At 32.5% G+C, this 19,004-nt stretch overlaps 3 long non-coding RNA genes across 3 annotated transcripts; all 3 read right to left on the reverse strand.

Annotated features, from left to right (window-relative positions):
* Positions 1–3,355: 3,355 nt before the first annotated feature.
* LOC128179326 (uncharacterized) lies at positions 3,356–6,285 on the reverse strand. The gene is made up of 4 exons (XR_008243065.1): positions 6,017–6,285; positions 4,584–4,670; positions 4,183–4,250; positions 3,356–4,075 (listed from the first exon to the last, which is right to left on the reverse strand). It is a non-coding gene; the product is annotated as an uncharacterized LOC128179326 (long non-coding RNA).
* A 2,669-nt stretch (positions 6,286–8,954) lies between these two features.
* On the reverse strand, positions 8,955–9,789 carry LOC128179327 (uncharacterized). Its single transcript, XR_008243066.1, has 2 exons — positions 9,569–9,789; positions 8,955–9,094 (listed from the first exon to the last, which is right to left on the reverse strand). It is a non-coding gene; the product is annotated as an uncharacterized LOC128179327 (long non-coding RNA).
* A 3,307-nt stretch (positions 9,790–13,096) lies between these two features.
* On the reverse strand, positions 13,097–16,534 carry LOC128179330 (uncharacterized). The gene is made up of 3 exons (XR_008243069.1): positions 16,408–16,534; positions 13,640–13,719; positions 13,097–13,531 (listed from the first exon to the last, which is right to left on the reverse strand). It is a non-coding gene; the product is annotated as an uncharacterized LOC128179330 (long non-coding RNA).
* Between the last annotated feature and the right edge of the window lie 2,470 nt (positions 16,535–19,004).

Below are 19,004 nucleotides of genomic sequence, written 5' to 3' on the forward strand. Positions count from 1 at the left end.
GTTGTGCGTGGTGTCAAATAGATTTCGCAATAATCGCAAAATATTTTCTTTTGTTCAAAATGTAGGGTGCGACAACAAATTGTGGAGTAAAATTTATAGGTGCAGTGACTTTAAACAAATAAACATATCCGGTATCGACTTCTGCGTCGTCTCACACCTTCGATTCAAGGTGAATATTTGTACTGCATGGCTTGTGATGTATGAGGTCAATTAAAACTTTACGTAAAGTAAAAAAGCTGTACAGGTAAAGCGCGTTCTATTTAAACAATTAAATATCATATCTAAACATGATCGCGAGCCTCTCAAAAAACCAGATTCCTGATAAAAAAAATTTTTTGTCAAATATTTCTTTTTTTCACCTGGGAGAAAAAGGGGGTTCAAATATAGTTATTAATGTAAACGGGTTTTTTTTAACTAATAAGGCAACAGAAAAAAACACAACAGTCTGATCAAGTGTTTATTCTGACGTCAAAGATATGACAGTAACAGTGTATCCATAAACGATTAATTGTCTTTCTAGGTAAATCTTTTTTTCTTAAGGAAATAACATTTACAAATATCAATATGTGTGTTGACTTGTAAGGTATTTTCACACACTCTAAAAAGAATTGATGGTTGTTTGAATATACACATACGAATGATGTCGTTTTTAGATGCACCTAAAATCCACAACTCATTTGTATCCTTGTTCGTAGCAACATTTGTTTTTCCCTTTAAAAAAGTAAAAAAAGAAATAAGGAGCAGAGCAAACACGGACCTCTTAAAAAATAAAAGTATAGGATCAGATGAAATGGAGGAGTGAGCATCCCTTGCTGACCGGTTACAGCCGCCGTGTGCTCTTTGTCGTCATCGGAAATAAACAGAAGAGTATTGAAACAAATGAGAGACAAAAAGCAATATGTAGGTGAAGAAGGTATATTGCTACATAATTAAGGAAAGTTGACGATAGAAAAATTGAAGTCATCACGTTTATTTCAGACACGTAGTATCAGAGAGGCCAGAGTTATCCACTTTTTAGCGCAGCAAACATTTTTATTAAATGTTCATGGATATGTCTGCCCCCCCCTACTTAAAAAACGATGCTACGAGCCTGTATCATTAAGTTTTGTTGTTAGGTTACCATTAACGTCTTTTTGTAGTATACTTTCTTATGATAAAACAAACACAGGATGAACCTCTGCCATATAGTCAACTGAATGTAAACTGAATGGACTGGAAAGGTGACTGAATGGCATAGCTAATGATGCCATTTAGTCGCCTTTCAGTTACATTTCAGTCACCGATCAGTTGACTTAATGCAGAGGTTCATCCTGTGAGATGACTCAGATTCTGTGGTATTTCTAGGTCACCTGAGTTTACTATTGCTATCCGTTATCGTCTGTCGTCGTGCATCGTCCGTCGTGCGTTAACAATTTTACATTTTAAACTTCTTCTTAAAATCTTTAAGTCCAATTGTTACCATTTTTATGTAAGGCATTTCTATGGTAAGAGGAATCTAAAATGTGAAATTCATGGCTCTACCATCCCCGGGGAAGCACAGGTGGGGCCAAATATCCAAAAATGCCAAATTTTCAAAAATCTTCTTCTCTACTCCCAACTTGTGAGGAAATGACTGTTGCATGGTTATGATGTCAATGAAGCCCTCTACCAAAATTATGAAATTCACGACCCCTGGCTAAGGGATCTGGCTTTGGGGTGGGGCCAATATGCCCATACGGTAAAAATATATTGAATATTAGAAAATCTGCTTCTCTACTCCTATATAAATATGTTAAAAACTAAATGCATGATTATGACGTCCATGAAGCCATCAACCGAAATTGTGAAATTCATGACCCCTGTGTCAGGGATTCAGGCTCTAGGGTGGGGCCAATATGGCCATATTGTTAAATGTATTAAATCTTAGAAAATCTTCTTCTCTACCCCCATATTTATTTGTTGAAAACTAAATGCATGGTTATGATGTCCATAACGCACTCAGGCAAAATAATGAAATTCATGAACCCTGTGTCAGCTAGGGGTTCAGGCTCTAGGGTGGGGCCAATATGGCAATATAGATAAAATGTATTAAATCTTAGAAAATCTCTTTTCTACTCCCATATAAATTTGTTAAAAACTAAATGCATGATTACGATGTCAATGAAACCCTCTACCAAATTTTTGAAATTCATGACCCCTGGGTCAGGGGTTCAGGCTCTAGGGTGGGACCAAGATGGCCATATAGTAAAAATGTATAAATCTTTAGAAATATTACATCTACTAAAATTTTTAATTTTATGTCCCTTTGAGGATGGCGTTTGACTCTAAGGCGGGGCCAAAATGGATTAAAAATATTTTTTTTTACTCCCACACACCTGAAAGGAAAACTGAATTCATGATTTTGTAGACCAGATCTTAAGTGCATATATGAGACTCCCTGACAAGTTTGTGTATGGGTTATATGCTACTCAGGTGAATGGTAAGGCCAATTGGCCTCTTGTTTATTTCAATGCCACTGGGACATATTGACTCGACGTAGGAATGTAAGTAACAATTGTTAATTGAAAATACGTCGTCGATACACCTCATTATGTCGAGTTGAAGAATACAACAAGTGGTTACTATTTTTCATGTACAAGTATTTGAATAAATTCTGCTAACAATGGATCGAAATTGGTTCCCATAGTTAACAATTTCTGTTGCTCATCAAAATGAGATAACTTGTTTTCATATGACATGTAAAAAAGCCAGAATTCCACGGCTAGACTTCAGAAGTAGACACTTTTGGGGGTTTTTTTTGGTAGAGAAATTTTTGCCAACTTTACACATGCACTATATACTTATCAACTAGATGTCAAGAGTGCGCGTCTTTGTGCTTCGTTTATCTAAACACTGTCAAGCCGTGAATAAAGGCTATCAATTTTTACAATTTGTTGGTCTTTTTTCTAATATTAGCCCAAAAATCTATACAAATAAAATATAGTATTCAAAAATAGTACAAGCGACATAAGACCTAAGTCCCACTTGAAGTAGCACTAGCGACATAAGACCTAAGTCCCACTTGAAGTAGCACTAGCGACATAAGACCTAAGTCCCACTTGAAGTAGTACTAGCGACATAAGACCTAAGTCCCACTTGAAGTAGCACTAGCGACATAAGACCTAAGTCCCACTTGAAGTAGTACTAGCGACATAAGACCTAAGTCCCACTTGAAGTAGTACTAGCGACATAAGACCTAAGTCCCACTTGAAGTAGTACTAGCGACATAAGACCTAAGTCCCACTTGAAGTAGTACTAGCGACATAAGACCTAAGTCCCACTTGAAAAACTGAATAGCAATCTGTGACTCGACTGATATTAAAAAAGAAACAAGAAAACCAACATTATATTTTTAATTATTGTGCCTTATATGCATGTTGGGATACATTTGTTGACTATTTATATATTTTCCCCGTAACATTTACCGTCAACGCTTAAATGATATAATGTATTTATTATATAGGCTCTCTCATTGTTTCCTTTAAAAAAATAAAGCGATATATATTGTGAAAAATCCACTTCAAAAAATTATACAAAACTCTTTACAAGAGTTTTTATTTTAAATTAACTTAAATTTGTAAAAAAAAAAATATACAACGCAGTTATGATGTTTTGGGTAAGAGGGTAACAATTGTGTACAACAATACAGAATTTATAGCCATGAAACTGTTGTCTAAGGCTGATTTACGTCGTATGGTACATGAAATTTACATTGAAATCAAAATCGATATTTTAAAAAATCGCAAACTGGGTTTAAAAATTTATTGGGTAGTTTTAATACAGACATTTTTTTTTTTCATAATGTTTATATTTTGCCTGTGTCCAACGGCTATTGTAATAGAACAGTTACTGTCATTTCCATGCCAAACAACTTTCTAGGTTTAGGCAACTATAAAGGTTATTGCAACCAGAAAACAAGTTCAAGTAAATCACAGCAAGTTGAGTTGAAAGATGCGATATGAATCGTATGCAGCGGTCTATCAGCAGGCAGGTTAAAATCTACTGTACGCAGGTGGAGACTGAGTTAAAGGCTGAGCTTTTGGCAAATTTCTTCTCTCTGTTCATTAAAGAATAAGATTACATTAGACTAATAAACACAATGCAGAGGGGAGTCAATTTATTTGTGCTTAGGTTGAGGATACACAGATACTATTCATGACTTACTGCAACATCCACAGAGAACTAAAATACCAAAGATTATGAGACCGAACAGGATGGAGGTTACTATGATGCTGAAAAAATTAAAGTGGGCAAATATAGATATACATATTTTGACAGTAATTTGTCGATCCCAAGGAAGGATATCATCCCAAGGAAAATTTGGTAATTTAACTATTTTTTATATTTTTCCATGAAATAATGCATGCATTGTGGGGTTCTATATATATATATATATATATATATATATATATATATATATATATATATATATATATATATATATATATATATATATATATATATATAAGCACAAACATTGCAAGAACTCTCAAATTGATAATAAATAAAATTGTAAATACTGAAAAGTGTTGGGTTTTTTTCTACCCTTCTTTATAAAAACATACGTGTTTACGATCACAGATTGATTTGAGTTCCTAATCCTCTCTCTCTCGTTGGAGTCATCTCCGAAACTTCTATCGGTTTCTTGCCACCTAGTATTTTAGAAAATATGTAAATGTGTTTTGATTCAATGAATCAAATTCACAATTAGAATTGCAAGTGAAATACATTTTGTAGGAATCTTATTACATAAAACAATTTGGACAAGTGTTTTAACTTCCTTTTAATATGTTGTGACTCTGTCCAATAATGACTGACTGATAATCAAACATTCTCTAGTTATTCATAATATTTGAAAACTAATAATAAAATAAAAATAAATAACATATTGTGGCATATCAATAAGTTAAAAAACCAATTTAACAGCAAAACTTATATAGTTTAGAATTTTATGTGGAAATATTTAATCGTATAGTCACTTACAAATCTTTTTTTCGTACTTTATTGTTTTTATTACATACATACTAATGTTGACATTAATAAATTCAATTTTTATAAATTTTATACACATGCATACTTACTAACACACAAGTATATTTACATACATTTTTCAATATTAGTGGTAAATGGTTACTTTGCTTCAAAAAAAAAAGAACCAAAAAACAAAAAACAACAACAACAACAACAAAAACAACAAAGAACAAATAAAAATACGAATAGTAATAAGCATAATATTATAAACCCATCTAAAATATTTTTCCATGTAAGCCACAATTTTTCAGAATTGAGCAGCGTTTGATTTTGGATAGCAGCATATTTTTCTATACGATATTTTATTCTTAAATGACTGAGTAATCCAAGAAAATTTGGCATTTTATTTTGCATTAAAGATATAAAAATATATTGTTTAACATATAGAATTATCAAGTTTATAACCCTGTTATTATTTGACAATGGTAGATCACCAAGAATAAAATTCGAAACATTAAAACCAACTCTTTCAGTGGTCTCTCTGTATATATGAAGACTTAAATCACCCCAGAGTGTTTGTACTTTATCACTTGCAAATCTTAATCACATCCAAACCAGTTTCAATATGTTTTTCCATGGATGTAAATTTACACTTTCTCCTATTGTTTAAATCCTGCCTTAAAGCAATTAGTAGATGGCAACAACTTATTCAAAAACATTGTGATGATATTACATGTTACATGTATCTCCATGAGGTTTATTACGCACGAGTTTTATTGTGACCGGTTGATTTTAAGCTTCAAGCTTCTAGGAGACCACAGACTCAATGAATTAACGTTCGACCTCAGATAGGAAAAGTTTGATGTGTCCGCAGACCTTGTCTGTTTCTGTTTTCCCCTATTTTGGTAAGATACAAATCGACCGGAAGTCATGCAGAGAAACATAATTAGTAGATACGATACATATAAATAAATATTTAAATAATCAATTCAACATAAAATCAGTAAGAATGTTTGACCGCTAATACCTTATTCCCTTACAGGTGGAAGTTCCTGTACAGTCGTACCCATAAGGACAACACCACTCGGTCCCTATACAGCAGAAGAGGTTTTCAATAACAAGGGAATGACAGTCGGCATCGCTGTCACATGTTCCGTTTGGATACAAGGCTACAATTTAAAAATTGATCAACTTGGAATAACATATTTGACAAAAAACTGGGGGTTGGTGATGTTGAACATAATTTAAGGAATAAGGAACCTTTCTTTGAGTTTTATGAGGTGATTATTATGATAGTGTCGTAATGAAATTTAACACAATCCGAATGAAGACGTAGCTACATACATGTATTAACAATTTGAAGGTCTTTTTGATAGATTGAGTCATATCATGACCGCAATGGTCACCCATTTCATTCAGAGAATAAGTTCTTCCTACTTTTATAGATGTAAATAACTTTCAGCAAATGAACGACTTAATATTAAATTATTGATAATTTACGTTAATTTTAGTTCGTATAATGATGCAATCCGCGTTTCCCCTATCCCAAAAAAACCTCAAAAACAAAACTAAACAAAATAAAATACGGAATTAGCGTCATTAATAAAACCATTGATCGCGTTATGATTTTAATTCTTAGTGTTTACACAGACTAAAACTTTAAAATGTTATGCGATAAAATATTTTTTCCTTAAAACATCTCGTCTAAAACTGAATACGACAAATTCTGTCAATTTTACTTCTTAGCTCCAGTCAAAACAAAGTGTACTGTCGCATGGAATATTAATTTCGAAGAGCTCTAGGTTGCTGTACCAAGACTTCCATAAAATACTGACACTGCGTGCTTTGTATGAAAGATATAACGTGTAGAATTAATAATGGTATTAGCGAAGCGAGCTCTACCGGCAAGGCGTGTGTGAATAGAAAATTCGGACTATTTGCACATTCATTCAACGGATTTTTTTGGCGTCAGTAAATCAGACCAGTAATGCCTTGTTTTAATCGTCCCAGTAGTTCCCTGTAATTATGGTTTCCCATTTCACACTCTCACGAGAACAAGATAAAAGACTACGTACATGCATTGAAACAACGCCAATTGCCGGAGTTATCGTCATTTCGAGTGACGTCACAATGGATTTCTTACACATTGATCCGACAGAATTTTTCGGAGTCAGTAATTTTCGACCCACAATGCAATTCCTCAATGTCGGCCGATCTCACTAGACTGGATACCATCTCGCGAGAATCAAAGTAAAACTTTTGAGAAACAGATAAATTATGTAATTTCCAGAACATCATGCTTTTTCAGTAAACCAAACAGTATTTTTCGCGTAGTTTTTTCTTGTGTGTTTTCAAAGAGACAGACTACACTTGACCGACGTGAACTTTGACGTCACAATAAGGGGAAACTACTCTAAGTAGTTATTGTAAATCTGCTGAAATATAAATACCAAAATCTTCTCAAAATCTTGCAGAGCTAACGAATCGGGACATTTCTTCAGAGATAGGAAACAGCTGTAACTTGCGCTCATTTGGATGAATGCTCACAATTATTTTATTCACTATATTTACGGTAAATTCCAGGAACGTTTTTTAAATGGGGCGTGGCAACATCATTCAAAAAATCTTCATAAGCAAAAAGAAATATAAAATTCTCAAAATCAGGAAAATTCTAATCGGGGTGGGGAATGGGGAGTGCATGGTATGCATTTAGCTCTTTAGCTGCTCAAAAGTGTCTTTATTTTCACTACTATTTACGATAATACATGCTCCCGGGGGATCCATTTTCCTTATGTGATCAACAAATTTTTTTTATACGTAAATTTGATTTTTTTTTTAAACGGGGGAGGGGGGAATCTGTGATGAGTCAATTTTTATTTGTAAGTTTAATAAAAATGTCTGGTGCAAGAAAAGAGGAAATAAACTGCAATGTACATTATGTTAAAATCTTTATTATTCAACAACATTTTTTCTGAGATAAATTCTATATTGGCGTGCGACCAGTATATAAACAATCTAATTAAAATCAAATCTTTGATCCGTTCCGACAAATTCTGATGTCGCTACACTTTGGTTAGCGACTATCAGAATTTCGGAGCGTTACAAAGATCTGATTTTAATCAGATTGGTATATAAATAAATAAAAAATCTTATGAATTATGAATAATGAAAATGTACTGGAAAAATAGGTATATTTATTTTATTTTGCATTCAAATTCATTTACGTTACGTCACTACTTTTATTTTAATTGATTTATCATAATTCATTTTGATCACCTGCTGCGCTCGCCCCAACGGTCGCACCGTAAAACATATCATCCTTAAAATTAAGAACTATGAATCAAAGATAATTTACACGTGATTTGAAATTACATAATTTACAAAAAAGTAAAGAGTATTAATGAACTACCGATAATAAAAAAAAATGTCGTTTGCATGCCATTCCAATCGATGGTATGTAAAACTATTACTAATAAAAAAAAAACCTTAAGGGTTACACGGAGCAGCCGTCTAAGTGACCTAAATCGTCTCTCTATAGGAGAACCGCTCCTTGGAAACATTGTTACCAGAGTAAAATAAGGTTGTTGTTATCGCGAATGTTGCAAAATAACCTCCTTGGTCTCCAAATGTTGTTTAAAATCTTTTCTAACGCATCAGCATCCACACAACATTTGTCAACCTTGGGGGTTATTCTGCAGCATTCATAAAACTCGTACTTTATTTCTTAAATAGATATGTCCATTTAATGCCTATAGTGTAAGGGACTTTTGTTTTAAAAAAATCAGTGGGAAAAAATAATTAAAGAAAATATATAAAATTCTGTTTTGGATTTTAAACAGTCTCATATACCTATGATATGTAATAATAAGGGCTTCTGCCGAAATTAAAACTAACAATATATTTGTTGCGAGCTGGCCGACAGGCTTCAAAACACCTCCAGAATTTATAAAATAAAACACCAAAAGTAACGTTTTCACAATTTATATTACACGAAATTTCAAACAAATTCATGGACTGATAGTCGTCGTCAGGACACTGGTACACTGAACTTCACAGGTCACTCCATTCCTGTACACAACACTACTCAGTGTTCGATATTCGGGACCTGCGTACACAGAACATACACATTAAGTTACACATACACATAAAGTTCCATACAAGTAATGACCCACATGACCCACCGTACATAACAGTGAGACAACGTGGTACACGTGGCAGCGCTGCATTACATTTACTTGCATTTCACGATACATAATACTAAACCAAATTACTTTACACGTAACTTAAAATACTGTAACGACATTTACTTGCCAATTACACTGTTAGAGTCACTAAACACGACATACACATTACTACTCAAATTACGGCAGCCCTATGAATATACTCTACTCACGACAATAGATAACTAAAGAAATACTAGTAATGAACTATATAACGAACATAACAAACGAATAACTTTCGAAAGGGACATTCAAACAATACAAATTACAAATAAAACACATTGAAACAACAAAGTTATCCCAGGACCATTTAATAAACAAATAGAAAGAGAATTGAATAAGTAAAATGGTTTACTCACCTCAGAAGCCGTGTCTGTATTATAAAATTAGACTATTGAACTAACGAAACTGATAATATCAGGAAGAACGTGCAGGTGATTTTACCCGGTCCAAAGAGAGCCAAAAACCTAAACTCAGGTGGATATATACAGGTATCGAGGGGTACCAGAAAGGGTTATAGAATAAGAGGTCCAGTACAGGATAACTAAAAATAGAAAACAAATTAAAACAGCATCGTAAATGTAACAATATTTAAACAAATGGTTTTCAGTTTACAGTTATATCAGTCACATTCTTTAAAATTTATTATTAAGCAAATTACAGCGCTCACAATATCCAAATATATGGTTCACAATGTGTGGCGGAAACGGTTAGAAAGACTTTAATGCAAAACGAAAAACTTATTATCAAAAACATACTAAAATACAAAACAGACCAGCTTAAAACAAAATTAACAGCCTCTTTTGCAAAATCAACAGACACTGATGCAAAACAAACGATCACTGATACAACAGTCATGCACTGAGTTAACGCGTGATTTGATTTCAAAATTCACACTTACACTGTGTAACGTTATGCCATGTGAATCCTGTATTTTATGCTTCTATGATTTGAATGAGTAGCTATCACACAATAATTATTAGTAATTTTAAAAATACTTGCCTTCAGTTGCTGAGAAAGAGTAAGTCAAGCAAAAAGCGAATAAGGTAATAACACATCTGCAGTCCACCATTCTGAGAAAACAATTTAAAAATATTGTATTACGTTTTTATCTTTTAAAACCCACCATCAAAGATGATGCACATAACAAGATTTACACAGTGTAACAACCGTGTAGAAAGTCATATTTTAAAGTTGTGTACTGAAATGTCTATTTTTTTTTGCGGTTGTGACGTTTTAACAATGTAAGAAAGAGCGTCAACAGTACGAGTTTCTATTATGTTGATAAATTCATACACCGGAATGATGACGGTTTCTCTCGTTTTTCATTATCTCGACAATGAGCGATCGGTCGACAGGGGATGCTTACACATCCTAGGACCTGATCTCACCTTTACTCTCTATCTGTTTAGAGGTCCGTGTTGCTCTGCTTTGATTTGTATTTCGCTTTATGGATTTTTGAGATAGTTGACAGTTTGTTATTGTCATTTTTCAGATATAAATTTTCGGATAAGAAACAACGCAGTTATATTTAAACATTGCAACTCATAATAATAGAGAAAAAGCATGGCTTATCAAGATATAAAAATTAGTTAAATAGTAAGTTTCTAATTTGTTATATAAAGTGTTTTATAGATAGGATACAACATCATTGTTTTGAATATAATAAAGCTGGATTTCACAAACTTCAGCAAATTTGAAATGGGTTTTTTTCAAAATTAAAATTCAATAGTAGTTTGAAATGTTAATGCTTAAAAATAGTATGACTCCAAATGTCAGTGAAGCAACAATATTCCATTTTTTTTCCATACCATAATTTGGGTTATTAGTTTACTTTGAATACTTTTTTTTCTTATCCTAGCTACATTCTTTGCTTTATAATTTGAATATTCTAAACATTTGACAATCAATCTCACTAATCATTTTATTCATTAAATCAAAATAGATTGTTAAAATATCAATTCAAATTTTATTGTTTTGTAGTTGTCTTTCTTGTGTTGTTATTATGTTTGTTGTATCGTAGTTATCTGAAGCCAGCTGTCATGTAAAAAATAATTCCAAAAATTGCATGCAACCATTGAGTAATCCATTGAAGGTGATAAAAAAGTGCATATTTCAATTCTTTTGATATCTCATTTTCTATTAAATCACAGCAAATAGATTTTCTTATTTCTTATAAAACTTAACACAAACTATGATTTTAATGGACACCAACATTGTTTTAAATGAGTACTAATTAAAGCCTATTCGGTTGAGTTCATTAGCATTCAGCGGTAATAAATGTACGGTTTATCCTTTTCTGCGCAGTGAATTTACAAACGCTTTTGATTTATTTTTTTTATAAAAGAGATATGTGCTATAATATGAATTAATCTAAAATATCTTTCTAATTGCAGTTTTAACAGTTCATATAACTGTTCCTGTTCATTAGTTATCAAACCAATGAAATTCCTTCACATCCAAAAATATTAAACCATGAAAGTAGTCTACGTCTTGTTTGGTTTTTTTTTTCTTCTATAAAGTAAGGAAGGATAACGTCAATTATAGGTTTGCCATATACCTGACGCCGAATAAACTCTGCGTAATGAATAATAATAGAAATGTGTATTTAGGATTTTCCAATTACGTATAAAACAAATGTATTGTTAAAACGTGACAAATTAATACACATGCTCGTGTAAAATAAGGTGATTTCATTAACCGTGATCTCTTTACAGACCAATTAATGAATTGAACTAATGAAAGTTTATTTATTTTTCTCATGATTGAGCATTAACAGCTATGTTTTAACTATTTTTTTCTATGTTAATTTTTGTACGTAAAAATTACAAGTACTCGTAAATTCGTGAATATAAAATTTAACATTTTTTTTCAGTAGCAGGTATATACAAGCATGAATAGTTTGCAAATTGTATATACCGTTGCAAGTTGTTCTGCGATTTATAACTGATTAAAGTTGGTATTGGACCTTGAAACAATTTCACAACCAATAAACACACAAATGGATGACGGGATTTATTAAGTTTATTTTAGAATTTTAATTATAATTCTAAAGACAAATTTTATGTAGCCAAGTGTTGGGGGGGGGGGGGGGCTACTATGCTGAAAAGCTTAGCTACTATATACCGGTAAAACTGTTATATAGCTGTATCAAGTATAATGCGTATAAACAATGCAACATCAAAGAAACAAATAACAAATTACAATGCGTAACTGCCTGATAAACCAAGAATGAAGACAACACTTACAATTAAAATGTATAACAATAACGGAGAAATTAATAATACTGGAGCTTCTTCTCTGTGCTGTCAATGGGTTGAACGTTATACCCGCGGATCTCACTCTCTAGCAATGCGCGGTCAGGGGGCAGACACAGACAACAGCATTGCACTTTTCATATAATCTTTTAATCCTGGATGCACTTTTTGATGTATCATTTGCCACAATCCACTTTTCTATGATGTAAAGTGGTTAGTGTTTTGAACATGATGTGCCTCATACTTGATTACAATTGTATAAAAACCAAACCAACTGGGTTTCCCCCCCCCCCCCCCCAAAAAAAAAAACACAAAAAAACCCCCAGTCTACTCAGGCACAAAAACCTATTTATATTGTTATAAATCAATTAAAGGATGAATATTTTGAAATTTGTTAACTGAGGTCCTGCCAATCACTCTAATTCTTTTTTGTACCAAGTCTGCTATTAGATCTCCAGGTTAAAATTAAATTTTTTATTTGTACTTTAGCCAAATGTTGTCACCCCTGAGGTAAGGGCTAAAAATGGTTTTATTTTCCGAACAAACATGTCGCTGTCCCTTTAATGAGGAATAGACAAAGTAAAAAAGACACAGGTTACTAGGAATATTTTATCAAGTTTGTATATGGTTATAAGGATGCACAACATATAAAGAAAATTATCAATTGAATCACCAATATGCGGCAACATTTTATATTGCTACATTTTTAGAACCATAGTTTCATTCCAGTGAAAATCAATAGTATTCCAAAGTATATAGTTAGTAACATTTAATAGGCTTATGTTTATCGATTTAACCGGTAAATAAATTCAGCTGTCTTAACGAACACCACTAGATAAATTGAAAAATGTGTCATCATGTCATAATCGCTAACAGTAGTCCAACTACAGTCGGGTTATAATCTTCTGTATTTAGGTGGGAATTCAGCGGGAGGTTGAGCTGAAAATTTAGCTAAGGGTTGGACTGAAAGTTCAGCTAGAGGTTCAGCTGGCGGTTGAGCTGGAGGTTGAGCTAAAAGTTCAGCTGGAGGTTGGTGAACTGACGTATTCCCCTTGCTCTTTTTCTCTGTTAAAGAGGGAATAAGGTAATATTAAATTGATGAAACCAATGCAATGGGGTAATACTTAATACATATTGATAGCATATAAAGATAATCTTCACCAATTGACTTACTGAGATAGTAACAGCAGGATCCACCAGATACTGCAAAAAGCAGACCAAAACAAATGCCCACGATTTTACCGTCTTGTAAACTGAAATGTATCAGAAGTACTGGTAACAGATACTTAACGCTAATACATGTACATATATAAAGACAAGCACAAAGGTTTACAACACATGAGTAAACAAATAAGTTTAAATTGAGTTGTTACTCCTTTAATTTTTTTTCCATTTCCGAAACTTTCTACCAACAAATAAATAAACATATTTTACTGCTTGCTTCACAGATAAATATGAGTTGTCATATTGACAATTATATTATGAATAACTTTCTTGAATAATTTGATTTTCCATGACTTTGTGTGGCTGTATCCAGCAACAACCGTCTATTAATTAATAATTGTGTCAGAAAACATTCAGTAGTGCGCTTAAATATGTAAAGCCTGATTAATTCATACAAAAGAATTCTTTAAGGCATTTAAAAATTATAATAAACAACAACTTGATTGCTAATTGCAGATGTTACAATTCGAAAAAAAAAATCCAGATACATAAAGAGACAATAAAACTCATTTTCCTCATCCTAATAATCTCTCTGTTTTAAAACACGATTCAATTTCAGAATAGAAGTTGTGCATGTACTGAAAGTTTGAATTTTTGTTGGTGCAATAATAAGCTCGTGATTGCGTGTTAAAGGTCCGGAATTTAAAATTTCAATCAAAACGACTTAATTAAAATCTAATTTACATCACGTGATTTTGAATGACGGCAGTTGTCAATGCAATTGGGAAATAATTTTTATCGACATTATCTGGAGGTAAAAAATAATATATGCCAAGGATCATGCATATGACAAAAAAATCTCCTAATTTTTAATGTTAAGAAATGTCCACACTTGGTACGAACTCAGAACGTTTTTTTTTTTCACATGAGACACCTGACAAAAGGTGCGTTCAGAGTTCACCAGATTGTTACCAACGGCAAGTTTGGTCACCAATGTCTACAATTGGTAACCAGTGGTAGCAATTGGTTACCAATGTTGACCATTTGTGTACTTTCAATTTCAAATGAGGTCACCAAATCTACCGGCAGCCTAGAGGTCGGGCAAGTTTGGTAGGTGACGCCATTATGCTAATTCAACATGGCGGGACTGATATAAGATGCCTATAGATACTGATGTAAATAAATACTTTAGAATAAGATATATGCATATCAAATTAAAAGGATGTTGATATCGAGTGAAATATGCACAGACTGCGTAGAAAAAATGTTGATATCAAGTGAAATATGCGCAGATTGTGTAAAAATTACTTTTTAGATTTCAAAGATCCATGGCCAACAAAGAAATTATTGATAGGCCTATATCACATTGCTGTTTGGGACAACTACCTAAAGTCCAAGCTCTTGTTAAAGAATTGATTCTATTTATATACATTCTTGCTGGCGTTAAATATTTCTTATCAATTTTGCAATTAATCTTTACTTTCTTTGTATTAATGATGGATTGGTCGTCCTTTTGTAGACTTCTTTATATAATTGGGAATTTCAACAAAATTGTCATCGAAGTTGTGTAATGACTTTTTAAGCATATTAAATCACTCAACGAAGCTATTTTAAAGGGAAAGAGTCACACTTCACAGAGGAAAGGTATTTTGTTTTGTTTTCAACAGTTTTATATGTTCCAATTGTTACAATTGGTAACTAAGTGTAACCAAAGGCTACCATTTGTTTGAATTTGACAAAAAATCGTTCATGGTACTACTTATACAAATTGCTACAAATGGCAGCACTTGGTGACCAATGACCACCATAGTTCACAGATGGCAACCAAATGCTACCAGCGGTAGATTTCAATTTCACCAACGGTACAACTCTGAACGCACCTAAAGAAAGGAAATAGAAATGCTCGGCGGATCTAGGTGTTATAATATTCTTATAATAAAAGAATGCATTGTTGACAAAAGTAGATTTATTCTATAACATAATATATAGTTAGCACTAGTGTTTTTTCTCCATCTCTTTTGATCATTTTTAGACAAATCAGTCGATGTTCGTGTTGTTGTTTTTTTACTTTCTTACTGAAAGCCACGCTGAAATGTGTACAATCAATGAGCATGCACTGTTGAACAAAAGGCTGAGCTAGCAATATTTACTGTATGGACCGTCGAAAGTTCTTAGTTTTAGCGATAAATTAAGCATTTTTAGATTTCAAAAAGCGTAATTTTTTCAAAGTTTATATTTTGAACTTTGCAAGAAAATGCATTTAAGTTACGGGAAAATTGCCATTTCAAGGAATCTGCGGAAAATGAGCCTTAGTATCTCTTTTTTTGATAACAATTATAATTTACAATTTTTTTTTTCATGTTAGCTGTACCAATCATTATACTGTTATTAAATTTCATCGACGTTCCCCTTTTGATTTTTCTTTTGTGCCACTAGATTTGAAAAGTGTCAGTGACAAGTATCCCCGAAGCAATCCTTCTATCCTCTCTAACATGTTGCTTTATCTAATTTATATTCCCATCTATTACTATTAATACCAAATTTGTTCATAATGCTAGTAAAAACCAAATTAATTCGCGTATAAAACATAATTCTTTTACTTTTTATACCTACTTCAAACAGTTTATAAATTTATACAATCAAATCAAATAAAAACAAACCATGTCTATCTAAATAAAATTCCGTTTTATATGTTTGAGGTTAAATGTGCTACAATAAACACCAAGTCTAAAGTACAGAAACATTATCATGAGATTAGTTAGGAAGCTATTACAAACCCAAGCCCGATGTTGCTAATACAAGTTTTGGTTGCGGTACATATGCACTCATCAGGGCAACACCACGTGGTCCCTTTACAGCAGTGGTAGCCAACGGGATCAAGACAGTCAGAATCTCGGTCACATGTTCCATTTGGATACAAAGCAAAAATTGGCCAATAATACCATAGTGAACGAAACACACCTGATTCTATTTTTCAGTAAAATACGAACGCAAGATTACTATATTATATGTTTCGCGGTTTGAAAGTGGATGAATGCAGCAGTAAAAACAGGTAACTCCCCATATCATCAACTAGACTTGTTCCCTTGCAAAACATCATCGCCTTGTTTCAAATACTTTATTTGAATTTGAAATTAGTACTAGAAAATGATAAGAGTCATGGTTTACAATGAAACAGAAAAACACGTAACTTTAACTTTATTACATGTATCACGAGGAAAACCATATGTTTAATCCACTTGTGCTTTATAACGCCGGAAATACAGCGTGTTCAATGTGATGTCATACGGATACTTTCCTTTGCGTTGTATACGTTTTTCAAGGTTCTAACTAAACTTTGTGCAATACAATAAAACAAGTCGAAAATTATAAATATCTTTTTCGTTAATTCCGAATGAGAGGTCAGTCATTTTTGGCATAGGACTACAGGGGCGAACAAATCCTAACAGAAAAAATGTTGACGAAAGAGAAGATTCAGTTCATTATTTTTCTCTCACTTTGGTAGTAAGAGCATGCTTGGATTGCTCGCAAGCTGCACTTTTCATTGTAATCAAAAGAAGCCTTAAGCTGTGTGCTTTTCATTGTAATTTAATATTACCTTACGATATCTAACTAATGAAAAATAAAATGTCCCTGACCTACACGTATAAGTAAAATAAATTTTCAGATTCTTTGGGTGTAGTTTAAAGACAGGTACGGAGGAAGTTCAAAAATTATTTGGACACTTCTATCATCTATATCTACAAAGGTCAAATAGCAAGGTTATATTGCAGTAACTTTTATTCATCGTTTATAATTTACATTCATTTTATGAAAGCAAATTGCTGTCATGAAATGTGGTTGTACCGAGCTTGCAAAAAATAATATAGAATTTTTTTAAGGACGATTCGTACTAGTTTTATTTGATTTTCCAATAATATAACAATATAGAATGTCCTTTTAACAAAGCTGTCTCGGTTTTTAATACAAAAACCTGTTTAGAAAGAATGTATCATAACTGAATTTGAACTTTTACCATTGACAAATGATACGATCTTTTTTCCTTGAAGCGTAGGTTCTTGGTGTGTTGAGGGTGATGCGCTTTTTTTATATTTAATTACTTGTAACTTCTTTATTTTCCTATAATATATTTTATTTACATTATTATTGTCATGAAATGACTGAAGAGTCTTAAGTTAAAATTTCGACTCTTTTTTTAATCACACTGTAACGCATGTATGCTTACGAAACTTTCTTAAGATATGATTTAAGAGTGATCCTAAGTTATGGCTGTAACAGAATACATGTTTAAAGTCAATAAATACATTTAATCAAGTCTAACGGAAATAAAGAGAAGCTTAAATATTTATCTTTTTCAGCGTCTGGGTCCAAGATAACACTACGAAATAATTTTGAAGTGTACAGTCCAATCAAATCAAATGACATATTGTTGGGGCGCAAGCGGAATTTGCATAATTAAAATTAACAAAATCACATTAATACAAGTATGTCAATATTCTTATATTTAATCGTACAGTTGCTAGAAAAAATTTAAATATAAATAATATAGAATTATTCTTTGAATATTACGATGTGATAAATTCGGTCTGGTCGTGATCAAATCTATCATAAAGCCCAAAGGGCTATATTGAATTTCACTACGCTCCTACCAACATTCACACCTCATAATACTCAAAGAGTGATTTCTTATTCCTTAAATTAATGCTTTTTTGGTTAAAATCAAAGACATATGGAGATTTATCAGCTTACAAACAACATATTATCAAAAATACAGTCATAAATTAATGTGCAGTTTATAATGTTATGGAAACCTGTTGAAATGATTTATTCTTTTGTCATTCGGGTATAATATTAGTTAAAATTTGCTTTCCTCAGAATTTATTGTCAAACAGAGCTTCTTTTCAAACGCCTACAATATATTGATTATCAAGTTATATTTACATTCCACATAATTTTTGCAAGTAGAGTGTATGAAAAGCTACTGCAGTTATAAGACTCTAACACACACAGGGTACTCAAAGGTTAGAATGACTAGTTTTATTATGACGTCACAAACGTTGAACGCTGTAAAATGCAACGTCACAAGCGAGAATCAAGGTTCACGCTTGTGGCTGTTACAGTGGCTCTTCCATTAATTTGAACTTACCCATACTATATCTTTCAAAAAATAATGATTCAATGCTTAAATACATGTACAGAAGTAAAGTGACTAAACATTTACAAGACAGCTGATATTGCATAACGTATTTAAACCTATCCTGATTTTGTCTTGTGTTAAAGACGTCCTAATTAATCAGTCAATTGTCAAAGCTGCTATTCAACACCGTTATATAGTTTTATCAAGTACAACGCATATGAACTATGTAACATCAAA

The sequence above is a fragment of the Crassostrea angulata genome, chromosome 4 (genome assembly GCF_025612915.1).
Source record: "Crassostrea angulata isolate pt1a10 chromosome 4, ASM2561291v2, whole genome shotgun sequence".
Classification (NCBI taxonomy): domain Eukaryota; kingdom Metazoa; phylum Mollusca; class Bivalvia; order Ostreida; family Ostreidae; genus Magallana; species Magallana angulata.